Source organism: Rhipicephalus microplus, unplaced genomic scaffold, assembly GCF_043290135.1.
Source record: "Rhipicephalus microplus isolate Deutch F79 unplaced genomic scaffold, USDA_Rmic scaffold_21, whole genome shotgun sequence".
Classification (NCBI taxonomy): Eukaryota; Metazoa; Arthropoda; class Arachnida; order Ixodida; family Ixodidae; genus Rhipicephalus; species Rhipicephalus microplus.
This window is the reverse complement of record NW_027464594.1, coordinates 6,384,832-6,399,665: the sequence shown is the minus strand read 5'-3', so window position 1 is coordinate 6,399,665 and position 14,834 is coordinate 6,384,832. Positions and strand designations below refer to the sequence as shown.

At 50.6% G+C, this 14,834-nt stretch overlaps 27 non-coding genes across 27 annotated transcripts; all 27 read left to right on the top strand.

The window, feature by feature from the left end:
- The first annotated feature begins 32 nt into the window (after nucleotides 1-32).
- On the top strand, nucleotides 33-104 carry TRNAE-UUC (transfer RNA glutamic acid (anticodon UUC)). The gene has a single exon. It is a non-coding gene; the product is annotated as a tRNA-Glu (tRNA).
- Nucleotides 105-217: 113 nt separating this feature from the next.
- TRNAE-CUC (transfer RNA glutamic acid (anticodon CUC)) lies at nucleotides 218-289 on the top strand. The gene has a single exon. It is a non-coding gene; the product is annotated as a tRNA-Glu (tRNA).
- A 298-nt stretch (nucleotides 290-587) lies between these two features.
- Nucleotides 588-659, top strand: TRNAE-CUC (transfer RNA glutamic acid (anticodon CUC)). Its single transcript has one exon. It is a non-coding gene; the product is annotated as a tRNA-Glu (tRNA).
- A 113-nt stretch (nucleotides 660-772) lies between these two features.
- On the top strand, nucleotides 773-844 carry TRNAE-CUC (transfer RNA glutamic acid (anticodon CUC)). The gene has a single exon. It is a non-coding gene; the product is annotated as a tRNA-Glu (tRNA).
- Nucleotides 845-1,322: 478 nt separating this feature from the next.
- TRNAE-CUC (transfer RNA glutamic acid (anticodon CUC)) lies at nucleotides 1,323-1,394 on the top strand. Its single transcript has one exon. It is a non-coding gene; the product is annotated as a tRNA-Glu (tRNA).
- A 298-nt stretch (nucleotides 1,395-1,692) lies between these two features.
- TRNAE-CUC (transfer RNA glutamic acid (anticodon CUC)) lies at nucleotides 1,693-1,764 on the top strand. Its single transcript has one exon. It is a non-coding gene; the product is annotated as a tRNA-Glu (tRNA).
- Nucleotides 1,765-1,877: 113 nt separating this feature from the next.
- Nucleotides 1,878-1,949, top strand: TRNAE-CUC (transfer RNA glutamic acid (anticodon CUC)). Its single transcript has one exon. It is a non-coding gene; the product is annotated as a tRNA-Glu (tRNA).
- A 463-nt stretch (nucleotides 1,950-2,412) lies between these two features.
- Nucleotides 2,413-2,484, top strand: TRNAE-CUC (transfer RNA glutamic acid (anticodon CUC)). The gene has a single exon. It is a non-coding gene; the product is annotated as a tRNA-Glu (tRNA).
- Nucleotides 2,485-2,958: 474 nt separating this feature from the next.
- TRNAE-CUC (transfer RNA glutamic acid (anticodon CUC)) lies at nucleotides 2,959-3,030 on the top strand. The gene has a single exon. It is a non-coding gene; the product is annotated as a tRNA-Glu (tRNA).
- A 290-nt stretch (nucleotides 3,031-3,320) lies between these two features.
- On the top strand, nucleotides 3,321-3,392 carry TRNAE-CUC (transfer RNA glutamic acid (anticodon CUC)). Its single transcript has one exon. It is a non-coding gene; the product is annotated as a tRNA-Glu (tRNA).
- Nucleotides 3,393-3,690: 298 nt separating this feature from the next.
- Nucleotides 3,691-3,762, top strand: TRNAE-CUC (transfer RNA glutamic acid (anticodon CUC)). Its single transcript has one exon. It is a non-coding gene; the product is annotated as a tRNA-Glu (tRNA).
- Nucleotides 3,763-3,867: 105 nt separating this feature from the next.
- On the top strand, nucleotides 3,868-3,939 carry TRNAE-CUC (transfer RNA glutamic acid (anticodon CUC)). The gene has a single exon. It is a non-coding gene; the product is annotated as a tRNA-Glu (tRNA).
- Nucleotides 3,940-4,970: 1,031 nt separating this feature from the next.
- Nucleotides 4,971-5,042, top strand: TRNAE-CUC (transfer RNA glutamic acid (anticodon CUC)). Its single transcript has one exon. It is a non-coding gene; the product is annotated as a tRNA-Glu (tRNA).
- Nucleotides 5,043-5,516: 474 nt separating this feature from the next.
- TRNAE-CUC (transfer RNA glutamic acid (anticodon CUC)) lies at nucleotides 5,517-5,588 on the top strand. The gene has a single exon. It is a non-coding gene; the product is annotated as a tRNA-Glu (tRNA).
- A 290-nt stretch (nucleotides 5,589-5,878) lies between these two features.
- On the top strand, nucleotides 5,879-5,950 carry TRNAE-CUC (transfer RNA glutamic acid (anticodon CUC)). Its single transcript has one exon. It is a non-coding gene; the product is annotated as a tRNA-Glu (tRNA).
- Nucleotides 5,951-6,055: 105 nt separating this feature from the next.
- Nucleotides 6,056-6,127, top strand: TRNAE-CUC (transfer RNA glutamic acid (anticodon CUC)). Its single transcript has one exon. It is a non-coding gene; the product is annotated as a tRNA-Glu (tRNA).
- A 1,029-nt stretch (nucleotides 6,128-7,156) lies between these two features.
- TRNAE-CUC (transfer RNA glutamic acid (anticodon CUC)) lies at nucleotides 7,157-7,228 on the top strand. Its single transcript has one exon. It is a non-coding gene; the product is annotated as a tRNA-Glu (tRNA).
- Nucleotides 7,229-8,437: 1,209 nt separating this feature from the next.
- On the top strand, nucleotides 8,438-8,509 carry TRNAE-CUC (transfer RNA glutamic acid (anticodon CUC)). The gene has a single exon. It is a non-coding gene; the product is annotated as a tRNA-Glu (tRNA).
- A 474-nt stretch (nucleotides 8,510-8,983) lies between these two features.
- TRNAE-CUC (transfer RNA glutamic acid (anticodon CUC)) lies at nucleotides 8,984-9,055 on the top strand. Its single transcript has one exon. It is a non-coding gene; the product is annotated as a tRNA-Glu (tRNA).
- A 290-nt stretch (nucleotides 9,056-9,345) lies between these two features.
- Nucleotides 9,346-9,417, top strand: TRNAE-CUC (transfer RNA glutamic acid (anticodon CUC)). Its single transcript has one exon. It is a non-coding gene; the product is annotated as a tRNA-Glu (tRNA).
- A 105-nt stretch (nucleotides 9,418-9,522) lies between these two features.
- TRNAE-CUC (transfer RNA glutamic acid (anticodon CUC)) lies at nucleotides 9,523-9,594 on the top strand. Its single transcript has one exon. It is a non-coding gene; the product is annotated as a tRNA-Glu (tRNA).
- Nucleotides 9,595-10,430: 836 nt separating this feature from the next.
- TRNAE-CUC (transfer RNA glutamic acid (anticodon CUC)) lies at nucleotides 10,431-10,502 on the top strand. The gene has a single exon. It is a non-coding gene; the product is annotated as a tRNA-Glu (tRNA).
- Nucleotides 10,503-10,615: 113 nt separating this feature from the next.
- TRNAE-CUC (transfer RNA glutamic acid (anticodon CUC)) lies at nucleotides 10,616-10,687 on the top strand. The gene has a single exon. It is a non-coding gene; the product is annotated as a tRNA-Glu (tRNA).
- A 113-nt stretch (nucleotides 10,688-10,800) lies between these two features.
- On the top strand, nucleotides 10,801-10,872 carry TRNAE-CUC (transfer RNA glutamic acid (anticodon CUC)). Its single transcript has one exon. It is a non-coding gene; the product is annotated as a tRNA-Glu (tRNA).
- A 659-nt stretch (nucleotides 10,873-11,531) lies between these two features.
- TRNAE-CUC (transfer RNA glutamic acid (anticodon CUC)) lies at nucleotides 11,532-11,603 on the top strand. The gene has a single exon. It is a non-coding gene; the product is annotated as a tRNA-Glu (tRNA).
- A 476-nt stretch (nucleotides 11,604-12,079) lies between these two features.
- On the top strand, nucleotides 12,080-12,151 carry TRNAE-CUC (transfer RNA glutamic acid (anticodon CUC)). The gene has a single exon. It is a non-coding gene; the product is annotated as a tRNA-Glu (tRNA).
- A 105-nt stretch (nucleotides 12,152-12,256) lies between these two features.
- TRNAE-CUC (transfer RNA glutamic acid (anticodon CUC)) lies at nucleotides 12,257-12,328 on the top strand. Its single transcript has one exon. It is a non-coding gene; the product is annotated as a tRNA-Glu (tRNA).
- Nucleotides 12,329-14,834: the final 2,506 nt, after the last annotated feature.

Sequence of the window (14,834 nt, the reverse complement as noted above, 5' to 3'; positions counted from 1 at the left end):
TGACTAAGCGATCGTTCCTTCCCTCTCTGTTCTCCGGCATGGTCTAGTGGCTAGGATACCTGGCTTTCACCCAGGAGGCCCAGGTTCGATTCCCGGTGTCGGAAGTACTTTCTTTTACCCGCTGACATCAAGTCTCAAATTTGCGCGCGCAATGTAACTTCAATAGTTTTACCCTGTTGGCCGAATCGCTAAGCGATCGCCCCTTCCCTCTCTGCTCTCCGGCATGATCTAGTGGCTAGGATACCTGGCTCTCACCCAGGAGGCCCGGGTTCGATTCCCGGTGTTGGAAGTATTTTCTTTTATCTGCTGTCATCAAGTCTCCAATTCGCGCACGCTATATACCTTCAATACTTTTACCGTGTTGGCCGAATGGCTAAGCGATCGCTCCGTCCCTCTTCCTTCTCCGGCATGGTCTAGTGTCTAGAATACCTGGCTCTCACCCCGGAGGGCTGGGCTTGATTCCCAGTGTCAGAAGTATTTTCTTTTATCTGCTATCATCAAGTCTCCAATTTGCGCACGCTCTATAACTTCAATACATTTACACTGTTGGCTGAATGGCTATGGGATCGCTCTGTCCCTCTCCGTTCTCCAGCATGGTCTAGTGGATAGGATACCTAGCTCTCAGCCAGGAGACCTGGGTTCGATTCCCGGTGTCGGAAGTTTTTTCTTTTATCTGCTATCATCAAGTCTCCAATTTGCGCACGCTGTGTCAATTCAATACTTTTACCCTGTAGGCCGAATCGCTAAGCGATCGCTCCTTCCCTCTCGGTTCTCCGGCATGGTCTAGTGGCTAGGATACCTGGCTCTCACTCAGGAGGCCCGGGTCCGATTCCTGGTGTCGGAAGTATTTTCCTTTATCTGCCATCATAAAGTCTCCTATTCGCGCACGCTATGTAACTTGAATAGTTTTACCCGTTTGGCCGAATGGCTAAGCAATCGCTCCGTCCCTCTCCGTTCTCGGCGTGGTTTAGTGGCTAGGATATGTGGCTGTCACCCAAGAGGCCTGGGTTTGATTCCCGGTGTCGGAAGTATCTTTATCGGCTATCTTCAAGTCTACAATTTGCGCACGCTATATAACTTCAATACTTTTACCTTGTTTGCCGAATGACTAAGCGATCGCTCCTTCCCTCTCTGTTCTCTGGCATGGTTTAGTGGCTAGGATACCTGGCTTTCACCAAGGAGGCCCGGGTTCGATTGCCGGTGTCGCAAGTACTTTCTTTTACCCGCTGTCATCAAGTCTCAAATTTGCGCACGCAATGTAACTTCAATAGTTTTACCCTGTTGGCCGAATCGGTAAGCGATCGCTCCTTCCCTCTCTGCTCTCAAGCATGGTCTAGTGTCTAGGATACCTGGCTCTCACCCAGGAGGCCCGGGTTCGATTCCCGGTGTCGGAAGTATTTTCTTTTATCTGCTGTCATCAAGTCTCCAATTCGCGCACGCTATATACCTTCAATACTTTTACCGTGTTGGCCGAATGGCTAAGCGATCGCTCCGTCCCTCTCCGTTCTCTGGCATGGTCTAGTGGCAAAGATACCTGGCTCTCACACAGGAGGCCCGTGTGCGATTCCCGGTGTCGGAAGTATTTTCTTTTATCTGCTATTATCAAGTCTCCAATTTGCGCACGCTATGTAACTTCAATACATTTACACTGTTGGCTGAAGGGCTAAGGAATGGCTCTGTCCCTCTCCGTTTTCCAGCATGGTCTAGTGGATAGGATACCTAGCTCTCAGCCAGGAGACCCGGGTTCGATTCCCGGTGTCGGAAGTATTTTCTTTGATCTGCTATCATCAAGTCTCCAATTTGCACACGCTATGTCAATTCAATACTTTTACCCTGTAGGCCGAATCGCTAAGCGATCGCTCCTTTCCTCTCGGTTCTCCTGCATGGTCTAGTGGCTAGGATACCTGGCTCTCACACAGGAGGCCCGGGTTCGATTCCCGGTGTCGGAAGTATTTTCTTTTATCTGCTGTCATCAAGTCTCCAATTTGTGCACCCTATATACCTTATACCGTGTTGGCCGAATGGCTAAGCGATCGCTCCGTCCCTCTCCGGTCTCCGGCATGGTCTAGTGCCTAGGATACCTGGCTCTCACCCAGGAGACCCGGGCTTGATTCCCAGTGTCGGAAGTAATTTTTGTATCTGCTATCAAGTCTCCAATTTGCGCACGCTATGTAACTTCAATAGTTTTACCCTGTCGGCCAAATGGCTAAGCGATCGCTATTTCCCTCTCTGTTCTCCTGCATGTTCTAGTGGCTAAGATACCTGGCTTTCACACAGGAGGCCCGGGTTCGATTCCCGGTGTCGGAAGTATTTTCTTTTATCTGCTGTCATCAAGTCTCCAGTTTGTGCCCCCTACATACCTTATACCGTGTTGGCCGAATGGCTAAGCGATCGCTCCGTCCCTCTCCGTTTTCCGGCATGGTCTAGTGGCTAGGATACCTGGCTCTCACCCAGGAGGCCCGGGTTCGATTCCCGGTGTCGGAAGTATTATCTTTTATCTGATATCATCAAGTCTCCAATTTGCGCACGCTATGTAGCTTCAATACTTTCACCCTGTTGGCCGAATGGCTAAGCGATCGCTTCGTCCCACTCCGTTCTCCTGCATGGTCTAGTGGCTAGGATACCTGTATCTAACCCAGGAGGCCCGGGTTCAATTCCCGGTGTCGGAAGTATTTTCTTTTATCCGCTGTCATCAAGTCTCAATTTGCGCACGCAATGTATCTTCAATAGTTTTACCCTGTTGGCCGAATCGTTAAGCGATCGCTCCATCCCTCTCCGATCTCCAGCATAGTCTAGTGGCTAACATACCTGGCTCTCACCCAGGAGCTCCGAGTTTGCTTCCCGGTGTTGGAAGTATTTTCTTTCATCTGCTATCATCAAGTCTCCAATTCGCGCACGCTATGTAACTTCAATATTTTTACCTTGTTGGCCGAACGACTAAGTGATCGCTCCACCCTCTCTGGCATGGTCTAGTGGCTTGGATACCTGGCTCTCACCCAGAAGGCCCGGGTACGATTCCCGGTGTCAGAAGCGTTTTCTTTTATCTGCTATCATCAAGTCTCCAATTTGCGCACGCTATGTAACTTCAATAGTTTTACCCTGTCGGCCAAATGGCTAAGCGATCGCTATTTCCCTCTCTGTTCTCCTGCATGGTCTAGTGGCTAAGATACCTGGCTCTCACACAGGATTCCCGGGTTCGATTCCCGGTGTCGGAAGTATTTTCTTTTATCTGCTGTCATCAAGTCTCCAATTTGTGCACCCTATATACCTTTTGCCGTGTTGGCCGAATGGCTAAGCGATCGCTCCGTCTCTCTCCGTTCTCCGGCATGGTCTAGTGGCTAGGATACCTGGCTCTCACCCAGGAGGCCCGGGTTCGATTCCTGGTGTCAGAAGTATTTTCTTTTATCTGCTATCATCAAGTCTCCAATTTGCGCACGCTATGTAACTTCAATACATTTACACTGTTGGCTGAATGGCTAAGGGATCGCTCTGTCCCTCTCCATTCTCCAGTATGGTCTAGTGGATAGGATACCTAGCTCTCACCCAGAAGACCTGGGTTCGATTCCCGGTGTCGGAAGTTTTTTCTTTTATCTGCTATCATCAAGTCTCCAATTTGCGCACGCTGTGTCAATTCAATACTTTTACCCTGTAGGCCGAATCGCTAAGCGATCGCTCCTTCCCTCTCGGTTCTCTGGCATGGTCTAGTGGCTAGGATACCTGGCTCTCACTCAGGAGGCCCGGGTTCGATTCCCGGTGTCGGAAGTATTTTCTTTTATCTGCTGTAATCAAGTCTCCAATTTGTGCACCCTATATACCTTATGCCGTGTTGGCCCAATGGCTAAGCGATCGCTCCGTCTCTCTCCGTTCTCCGGCATGGTCTAGTGGCTAGGATACCTGGCTCTCACCCAGGAGGCCCGGGTTCGATTCCTGGTGTCAGAAGTATTTTCTTTTATCTGCTATCATCAAGTCTCCAATTTGCGCACGCTATGTAACTTCAATACATTTACACTGTTGGCTGAATGGCTAAGAATCGCTCTGTCCCTCTCCATTCTCCAGTATGGTCTAGTGGATAGGATACCTAGCTCTCACCCAGAAGACCTGGGTTCGATTCCCGGTGTCGGAAGTATTTTCATTGATCTGCTATCATCAAGTCTCCAATTTGCGCACGCTATGTAACTTCAAAACTTTCACCCTGTTGGCCGAATGGCGAAGCGATCGCTTCGTCCCTCTCCGTTCTCCTGCATGGTCTAGTGGCTAGGATACCTGGATCTAACCCAGGAGGCCCGGGTTCAATTCCCGGTGTCGGAAGTATTTTCTTTTATCGGCTGTCATCAAGTCTCAATTTGCGCACGCAATGTATCTTCAATAGTTTTGCCCTGTTGGCCGAATCGCTAAGCGATCGCTCCATCCCTCTCCGATCTCCAGCATGGTCTAGTGACTAACATACCTGGCTCTCACCCAGGAGGCCCGAGTTTATTTCCCGGTGTCGGAAGTATTTTCTTTTATCTGCTATCATAAAGTCTCCTATTCGCGCACGCTATGTAACTTCAATAGTTTTACCCTGTTGGCCGAATGGCTAAGCAATCGCTCCGTCCCTCTCCGTTCTCGGCATGGTTTAGTGGCTAGGATATCTGGCTGTCACCCAAGAGGCCTGGGTTTGATTCCCGGTGTCGGAAGTATTTTTATCGGCTATCTTCATGTCTACAATTTGCGCACGCTATATAACTTCAATACTTTTACCTTGTTTGCCGAATGACTAAGCGATCGATCCTTCCCTCTCTGTTCTCCGGCATGGTCTAGGGGCTAGGATACCTGGCGTTAGCCAAGGAGGCCCGGGTTCGATTCCTGGTGCCGGAAGTACTTTCTTTTACCCGCTGTCATCAAGTCTCAAATTTGCGCACGCAATGTAACTTCAATAGTTTTACGCTGTTGGCCGAATCCCTAAGCGATCGCTCCTTCCCTCTCTGCTCTCCGGCATGGTCTAGTGGCTAGAATACCTGGCTCTCACCCAGGAGGCCCGGGTTCGATTCCCGGTGTCGGAAGTATTTTCTTTTATCTGCTGTCATCAAGTCTCCAATTCGTGCACGCTATATACCTTTAATACTTTTACCGTGTTGGCCGAATGGCTAAGCGATCGCTCCGTCCCTCTCCGTTCTCCGGCATGGTCTAGTGCCTAGGATACCTGGCTCTCACCCAGGAGGGCCGGGCTTGATTCCCAGTGTCGGAAGTATTTTTTGTATCTGCTATCATCAAGTCTCCAATTTGCGCACGCTATGTAACTTCAATAGTTTTACCCCGTCGGCCAAATGACTAAGCGATCGCTATTTCCCTCTCTGTTCTCCTGCATGGTCTAGTGGCTAAGATACCTGGCTCTCACACAGGAGGCCCGTGTGCGATTCCCGGTGTCGGGAGTATTTTCTTTTATCTGCTGTCATCAAGTCTCCAATTTGTGCCCTCTATATACCTTATACCGTGTTGGCCGAATGGCTAAGCGATCGCTCCGTCCCTCTCCGTTTTCCGGCATGGTCTAGTGGCTAGGATACCTGGCTCTCACCCAGGAGGCCCGGGTTCGATTCCCGGTGTCGGAAGTATTTTCTTTTATCTGCTGTCATCAAGTCTCCAATTTGTGCACCCATATACCTTATACCATGTTGGCCGAATGGCTAAGCGATCGCTCCGTCCCTCTCCGTTCTCCGGCATGGTCTAGTGGCTAGGATACCTGGCTCTCACCCAGGAGGCCCGGGCTTGATTCCCAGTGTCGGAAGTATTTTTTTTGTATCTGCTATCATCAAGTCTCCAATTGGCGCACGCTATGTAACTTCAATAGTTTTACCCTGTCGGCCAAATGGCTAAGCGATCGCTATTTCCCTCTCTGTTCTCCTGCATGGTCTAGTGGCTAAGATACCTGGCTCTCACACAGGAGGCCCGGGTTCGATTCCCGGTGTCGGAAGTATTTTCTTTTATCTGCTGTCATCAAGTCTCCAATGTGTGCCCCCTATATACCTTATACCGTGTTGGCCGAATGGCTAAGCGATCGCTCCGACCCTCTCCATTTTCCGGCATATTCTAGTGGCTAGGATATCTGGCTCTCACCCAGGAGGCCCGGGTTCGATTCCCGGTGTCGGAAGTATTTTCTTTTATCTGCTATCATCAAGTCTCCAATTTGCGCACGCTATGTAACTTCAATACTTTCACCCTGTTGGCCGAATGGCTAAGCGATCGCTTCGTCCCTCTCCGTTCTCCTGCATGGTCCAGTGGCTAGGTTACCTCGATGTAACCCAGGAGGCCCGGGTTCAATTCCCGGTGTCGGAAGTATTTTCTTTTATCCGCTGTCAACAAGTCTCAATTTGCGCACGCAATGTATCTTCAATAGTTTTACCCTGTTGGCCGAATCGTTAAGCGATCGCTCCATCCCTCTCCGATCTCCAGCATGGTCTAGTGGCTAACATACCTGGCTCTCACCCAGGAGCCCCGAGTTTGTTTCCCGGTGTTGGAAGTATTTTCTTTTATCTGCTATCATCAAGTCTCTAATTCGCGCACGCTAAGTAACTTCAATACTTTTACCTTGTTGGCCGAATGACTAAGTGATCGCTCCACCCTCTCTTGCATGGTCTAGTGGCTTGGATACCTGGCTCTCACCCAGAAGGCCCGGGTACGATTCCCGGTGTCAGAAGTGTTTTCTTTTATCTGCTATCATCAAGTCTCCAATTTCCGCACGCTATGTAACTTCAATAGTTTTACCCTGTCGGCCAAATGGCTAAGCGATCGCTATTTCCCTCTCTGTTCTCCTGCATGGTCTAGTGGCTAAGATACCTGTCTCTCACACAGGAGGCCCAAGTTCGATTCCCGGTGTCGGAAGTATTTTCTTTTATCTGCTATCATCAAGTCTCCAATTTGCGCACGCTCTATAACTTCAATACCTTTACACTGTTGGCTGAATGGCTAAGGGATCGCTCTGTCCCTCTCCGTTCTCCAGCATGGTCTAGTAGATAGGATACCTAGCTCTCAGCCAGGAGACCTGGGTTCGATTCCCGGTGTCGGAAGTTTTTGCTTTTATCTGCTATCATCAAGTCTCCAATTTGCGCACGCTGTGTCAATTCAATACTTTTACCCTGTAGGCCGAATCGCTAAGCGATCGCTCCTTCCCTCTCGGTTCTCCGGCATGGTCTAGTGGCTAGGATACCTGGCTCTCACTCAGGAGGCCCGGGTTCGATTCCCGGTGTCGGAAGTATTTTCTTTTATCTGCTGTCATCAAGTCTCCAATTTGTGCACCCTATATACCTTATACCGTGTTGGCCGAATGGCTAAGCGATCGCTCCGTCCCTGTCCGTTCTCCGGCATGGTCTAGTGGCTAGGATACCTGGCTCTCACCCAGGAGGCCCAGGTTCCATTCGCGGTGTCGGAAGTATTTTCTTTTATCTGCTGTCATCAAGTCTCCCATTTGCGCACGCTATATAACTTCAATACTTTTACCCTGTTGGCCAAATGGCTAAGTGATCGCTTCGTCCCTCTCCGTTCTCCTGCATGGTCTAGTGGATAGGATACCTAGCTCTCACCCAGAAGACCTGGGTTCGATTCCCGGTGTCGGAAGTATTTTCATTGATCTGCTATCATCAAGTCTCCAATTTGCGCACGCTATGTAACTTCAAAACTTTCACCCTGTTGGCCGAATGGCGAAGCGATCGCTTCGTCCCTCTCCGTTCTCCTGCATGGTCTAGTGGCTAGGATACCTGGATCTAACCCAGGAGGCCCGGGTTCAATTCCCGGTGTCGGAAGTATTTTCTTTTATCGGCTGTCATCAAGTCTCAATTTGCGCACGCAATGTATCTTCAATAGTTTTACCCTGTTGGCCGAATCGCTAAGCGATCGCTCCATCCCTCTCCGATCTCCAGCATGGTCTAGTGACTAACATACCTGGCTCTCACCCAGGAGGCCCGAGTTTGTTTCCCGGTGTCGGAAGAATTTTCTTTTATCTGCTATCATAAAGTCTCCTATTCGCGCACGCTATGTAACTTCAATAGTTTTACCCTGTTGGCCGAATGGCTAAGCAATCGCTCCGTCCCTCTCCGTTCTCGGCATGGTTTAGTGGCTAGGATATCTGGCTGTCACCCAAGAGGCCTGGGTTTGATTCCCGGTGTCGGAAGTATTTTTTTCGGCTATCTTCAAGTCTACAATTTGCGCACGCTATATAACTTCAATACTTTTACCTTGTTTGCCGAATGACTAAGCGATCGATCCTTCCCTCTCTGTTCTCCGGCATGGTCTAGGGGCTAGGATACCTGGCGTTAGCCAAGGAGGCCCGGGTTCGATTCCTGGTGCCGGAAGTACTTTCTTTTACCCGCTGTCATCAAGTCTCAAATTTGCGCACGCAATGTAACTTCAATAGTTTTACGCTGTTGGCCGAATCCCTAAGCGATCGCTCCTTCCCTCTCTGCTCTCCGGCATGGTCTAGTGGCTAGGATACCTGGCTCTCACCCAGGAGGCCCGGGTTCGATTCCCGGTGTCGGAAGTATTTTCTTTTATCTGCTGTCATCAAGTCTCCAATTCGCGCACGCTATATACCTTTAATACTTTTACCGTGTTGGCCGAATGGCTAAGCGATCGCTCCGTCCCTCTCCGTTCTCCGGCATGGTCTAGTGCCTAGGATACCTGGCTCTCACCCAGGAGGGCCGGGCTTGATTCCCAGTGTCGGAAGTATTTTTTGTATCTGCTATCATCAAGTCTCCAATTTGCGCACGCTATGTAACTTCAATAGTTTTACCCCGTCGGCCAAATGACTAAGCGATCGCTATTTCCCTCTCTGTTCTCCTGCATGGTCTAGTGGCTAAGATACCTGGCTCTCACACAGGAGGCCCGTGTGCGATTCCCGGTGTCGGGAGTATTTTCTTTTATCTGCTGTCATCAAGTCTCCAATTTGTGCCCTCTATATACCTTATACCGTGTTGGCCGAATGGCTAAGCGATCGCTCCGTCCCTCTCCGTTTTCCGGCATGGTCTAGTGGCTAGGATACCTGGCTCTCACCCAGGAGGCCCGGGTTCGATTCCCGGTGTCGGAAGTATTTTCTTTTATCTGCTGTCATCAAGTCTCCAATTTGTGCACCCATATACCTTATACCATGTTGGCCGAATGGCTAAGCGATCGCTCCGTCCCTCTCCGTTCTCCTGCATGGTCTAGTGGCTAGGATACCTGGCTCTCACCCAGGAGGCCCGGGCTTGATTCCCAGTGTCGGAAGTATTTTTTTTGTATCTGCTATCATCAAGTCTCCAATTGGCGCACGCTATGTAACTTCAATAGTTTTACCCTGTCGGCCAAATGGCTAAGCGATCGCTATTTCCCTCTCTGTTCTCCTGCATGGTCTAGTGGCTAAGATACCTGGCTCTCACACAGGAGGCCCGGGTTCGATTCCCGGTGTCGGAAGTATTTTCTTTTATCTGCTGTCATCAAGTCTCCAATGTGTGCCCCCTATATACCTTATACCGTGTTGGCCGAATGGCTAAGCGATCGCTCCGACCCTCTCCATTTTCCGGCATATTCTAGTGGCTAGGATATCTGGCTCTCACCCAGGAGGCCCGGGTTCGATTCCCGGTGTCGGAAGTATTTTCTTTTATCTGCTATCATCAAGTCTCCAATTTGCGCACGCTATGTAACTTCAATACTTTCACCCTGTTGGCCGAATGGCTAAGCGATCGCTTCGTCCCTCTCCGTTCTCCTGCATGGTCCAGTGGCTAGGTTACCTCGATGTAACCCAGGAGGCCCGGGTTCAATTCCCGGTGTCGGAAGTATTTTCTTTTATCCGCTGTCATCAAGTCTCAATTTGCGCACGCAATGTATCTTCAATAGTTTTACCCTGTTGGCCGAATCGTTAAGCGATCGCTCCATCCCTCTCCGATCTCCAGCATGGTCTAGTGGCTAACATACCTGGCTCTCACCCAGGAGCCCCGAGTTTGTTTCCCGGTGTTGGAAGTATTTTCTTTTATCTGCTATCATCAAGCCTCCAATTCGCGCACGCTAAGTAACTTCAATACTTTTACCTTGTTGGCCGAATGACTAAGTGATCGCTCCACCCTCTCTTGCATGGTCTAGTGGCTTGGATACCTGGCTCTCACCCAGAAGGCCCGGGTACGATTCCCGGTGTCAGAAGTGTTTTCTTTTATCTGCTATCATCAAGTCTCCAATTTCCGCACGCTATGTAACTTCAATAGTTTTACCCTGTCGGCCAAATGGCTAAGCGATCGCTATTTCCCTCTCTGTTCTCCTGCATGGTCTAGTGGCTAAGATACCTGTCTCTCACACAGGAGGCCCAAGTTCGATTCCCGGTGTCGGAAGTATTTTCTTTTATCTGCTCTCATCAAGTCTCCAATTTGTGCACCCTATATACCTTATACCGTGTTGGCCGAATGGCTAAGCGATCGCTCCGTCTCTCTCCGTTCTCCGGCATGGTCTAGTGGCTAGAATACCTGGCTCTCACCCAGGAGGCACGGGTTCGATTCCCGGTGTCGGAAGTATTTTCTTTTATCTGCTATCATCAAGTCTCCAATTTGCGCACGCTCTATAACTTCAATACCTTTACACTGTTGGCTGAATGGCTAAGGGATCGCTCTGTCCCTCTCCGTTCTCCAGCATGGTCTAGTGGATAGGATACCTAGCTCTCAGCCAGGAGACCTGGGTTCGATTCCCGGTGTCGGAAGTTTTTGCTTTTATCTGCTATCATCAAGTCTCCAATTTGCGCACGCCGTGTCAATTCAATACTTTTACCCTGTAGGCCGAATCGCTAAGCGATCGCTCCTTCCCTCTCGGTTCTCCGGCATGGTCTAGTGGCTAGGATACCTGGCTCTCACTCAGGAGGCCCGGGTTCGATTCCCGGTGTCGGAAGTATTTTCTTTTATCTGCTGTCATCAAGTCTCCAATTTGTGCACCCTATATACCTTATACCGTGTTGGCCGAATGGCTAAGCGATCGCTCCGTCCCTCTCCGTTCTCCGGCATGGTCTAGTGGCTAGGATACCTGGCTCTCACCCAGGAGGCCCAGGTTCCATTCGCGGTGTCGGAAGTATTTTCTTTTATCTGCTGTCATCAAGTCTCCCATTTGCGCACGCTATATAACTTCAATACTTTTACCCTGTTGGCCAAATGGCTAAGTGATCGCTTCGTCCCTCTCCGTTCTCCTGCATGGTCTAGTGGCTAGGCTACCTGGATCTAACCCAGGAGGCCCGGGTTCAATTCCCGGTGTCGGAAGTATTTTCTTTTATCCGCTGTCATCAAGTCTCAATTTGCGCACGCAATGTATCTTCAATAGTTTTACCCTGTTGGCCGAATCACTAAGCGATCGCTCCATCCCTCTCCGATCTCCAGCCTGGTCTAGTGGCTAACATACCTAGATCTCACCCAGGAGGCCCGAGTTTGTTTCCCGATGTCGGAAGTATTTTCTTTTATCTGCTATCATAAAGTCTCCTATTCGCGCACGCTATGTAACTTCAATACATTTACACTGTTGGCTGAAGGGCTAAGGGATCGCTCTGTCCCTCTCCGTTCTCCAGCATGGTCTAGTGGATAGGATACCTAGCTCTCACCCAGGAGACCCGGGTTCGATTCCCGGTGTCGGAAGTATTTTCTTTGATCTGCTATCATCAAGTCTCCAATATTCGCACGCTATGTAACTTCAATATTTTTACCCTGTCGGCCAAGTGGCTAAGCGATCGCTATTTCCCTCTCTGTTCTCCTGCATGGTCTAGTGGCTAAGATACCTGGCTCTCACACAGGAGGCACGTGTGCGATTCCCGGTGTCGGGAGTATTTTCTTTTATCTGCTGTCATCAAGTCTCCAATTTGTGCCCCCTATATACCTTATACCGTGTTGGCCGAATGGCTAAGCGATCGCTCCGTCCCTCTCCGTTCTCCGGCATGGTCTAGTGGCTAGGATACCTGGCTCTCACCCAGGAGGCCCGGGCTTGATTCCCAGTGTCGGAAGTATTTTTTTTGTATCTGCTATCATCAAGTCTCCAATTTGCGCACGCTATGTAACTTCAATAGTTTTACCCTGTCGGCCAAATGGCTAAGCGATCGCTATTTCCCTCTCTGTTCTCCTGCATGGTCTAGTGGCTAAGATACCTGGCTCTCACACAGGAGGCCCGGGTTCGATTCCCGGTGTCGGAAGTATTTTCTTTTATCTGCTGTCATCAAGTCTCCAATTTGTGCCCCCTATATACCTTATACCGTGTTGGCCGAATGGCTAAGCGATCGCTCCGACCCTCTCCGTTTTCCGGCATGGTCTAGTGGCTAGGATATCTGGCTCTCACCCAGGAGGCCCGGGTTCGATTCCCGGTGTCGGAAGTATTTTCTTTTATCTGCTATCATCAAGTCTCCAACTTGCGCACGCTATGTAAGTTCAATACTTTCACCCTGTTGGCCGAATGGCTAAGCGATCGCTTTGTCCCTCTCCGTTCTCCTGCATGGTCCAGTGGCTAGGTTACCTCGATCTAACCCAGGAGGCCCGGGTTCAATTCCCGGTGTCGGAAGTATTTTCTTTTATCCGCTGTCATCAAGTCTCAATTTGCGCACGCAATGTATCTTCAATATTGTTGCGGGTTCGCGGCTATGCAGCTATGCGGGCGGTGCGAAGAAGAAGACGACGACGTTTTTGGGCTGTTCGAAATACACAACGGCTGCCATCTTGACTGCTGGAGTACTTTTCTACTCTAAAGTAGTAAATACATTCGCAACATTTTGGTGGAGGTGCTGGGTACGACGCAAGACGGAACTTCGAAGCGGACGTGTTCTCGACTGCCCGACCATGGCAACAGAAACCAATTCTGCCGCTCCTGTTTCAGCCGCGACTCCGGCGCAGCCTGTACAGCCGGTCGTATTGACGCAACCGCGCGACCCTGGCAACTTCTGCGGCACCGACCATGTTGACGTTGACGACTGGATTCCGAAGTTCGAGCGGTTTGCAGCAGTGTACCGGTGGGACCCTACGATGATGCTCGCCAACGTTGGCTTCTATCTCTGCGGAACAGCTGGCGCGTGGTTCGAGGCTCATGAAGCGGACATAACCAGCTGGGATACTTGCAAACAGAAGCTTCGTGACCTGTTTGGTAAGGCCGTCGGACGCCAGCGGGCCGCTTCTAAAGAACTCTCTGGTCGGGCACAAACTACGACCGAATCATATGTCACCTATATCCTTGACGTTCTCGCCCTTTGCCATCGTGCCGACCCCAACATGTCCGAGGAAGACAAAGTAAGCCATTTACTTAAAGGCATTGCAGATGATGCTTTTAACATACTGGTTTCCAAAGACTGTTCCACCATTGATGACATCATCAAAGAGTGCCGCCGATTCGAAGAGCTGAAGAGTCGCCGGGTCGCCAAGAATTTCTTGCGACTTCCGAACACGGCCGCTACGTCATCTTGCGAGGACCTTCAGCCGCCATGCAGTCAACCACATAACAACGAAAGTGTGGTTCGCATCGTTCGTAGAGAAATCGAGGCCGCGTCTCCGTCTTTTCTGACCCGCCCATCTGATGATCGACCAACGATCTCGTTGATCCAACAGGTCGTGAGAGAGGAGCTGGCAAACGTTGGGCTGCAGCCTGTGTGTTCGTTGACGGAACCTCGGGTCAGTACCATAGCGCCTTCTCCTGCACCAGAAAGATTCCGCCGCTATCGTGATCCTGCTCAGTGGAGGACACAGGACGACAAGCCTATATGTTTTCATTGTCATGGTGTAGGACACATCTCCCGCTACTGTCGTTTCCGCACGTATCCACCTCGGTCGTTTCCTGGCTATCGACGTGACGACAACCACCGGCCCCTGCAGTACAGCGCTCGTGACGATGGACCGTACAATGGCACTCCTGCGACACCAGTCCGCCGGTCCAGCCGTTCGCCGTCCCCGCATGACCGTCGCTCCAGGTCACCTCAGCACCGCCGCTATTCGTCGCCCCACCCTAGTGGACGCCCTTCTTCGGAAAACTGAGCAATGCAGCTCCCGGAGGTGACGCTGCATTGGACTCCCGACCTGAAAACCCTCTGCTGACCTTGACTACGGACAAGAACCTGCTTGATGTAGAAGTGGATGGCCTTCCTGTTACTGCCCTTATTGACACCGGCGCACATATTTCAATTCTGAGCTCTGACCTCCGTGCACGATTAAACAAGGTCCTTACGCCGCCAGAGTCCCTATTTGTACGTGTCGCTAGTGGAGCGACCCCGGCTGTGCTCGGAATGTGCACCGCGCGTGTGAGATTCGCCGACCGCCAGACGTCCGTTCTATTCCATGTTCTCGCTCACTGTCCACATGACGTCATCCTTGGACTCGATTTTTTGTCCGACCACTCCGCTGTAATTGACTGCTCAGCCGGCGTCGTGCAACTTGACTTGCCTGCGGCCACCGAAGAGTCGAAGATGGTACAGAACAAGCTTTCGTGCGCTGAGTTTGTTCGCCTCCCACCCCAAGCCCTAACTTGTGTCACAGTTGAACCGTATCCCAGTGTTCCGGATGGGGATTACGTGGTCTTTCCCTCTCCCGGTGTTTTATTGGCCCGCAACGTTTCCTCCCCGTACACCATATTAACTGTCACAGCGAACAAGACGTGCCTTCCTCTTCTGAACTTCGGACTCAGCCCTCAAATCCTACCACAAGGCATTGTTCTCGCCACTCTTTCACCGTCACACGAGTGCCAGATCTCATCAGTGTCACGTGAACTGGCCACAGTCGCCTCGCCGAACCCGCATAGCACCGACGCAGCCAAATCTACACGGCTCAACAATGTAACTAAGATGATTGCCTCAGACCTCTTGCCGTCTCAGGTCAAAGACCTCACTGATCTTCTCACGAGCT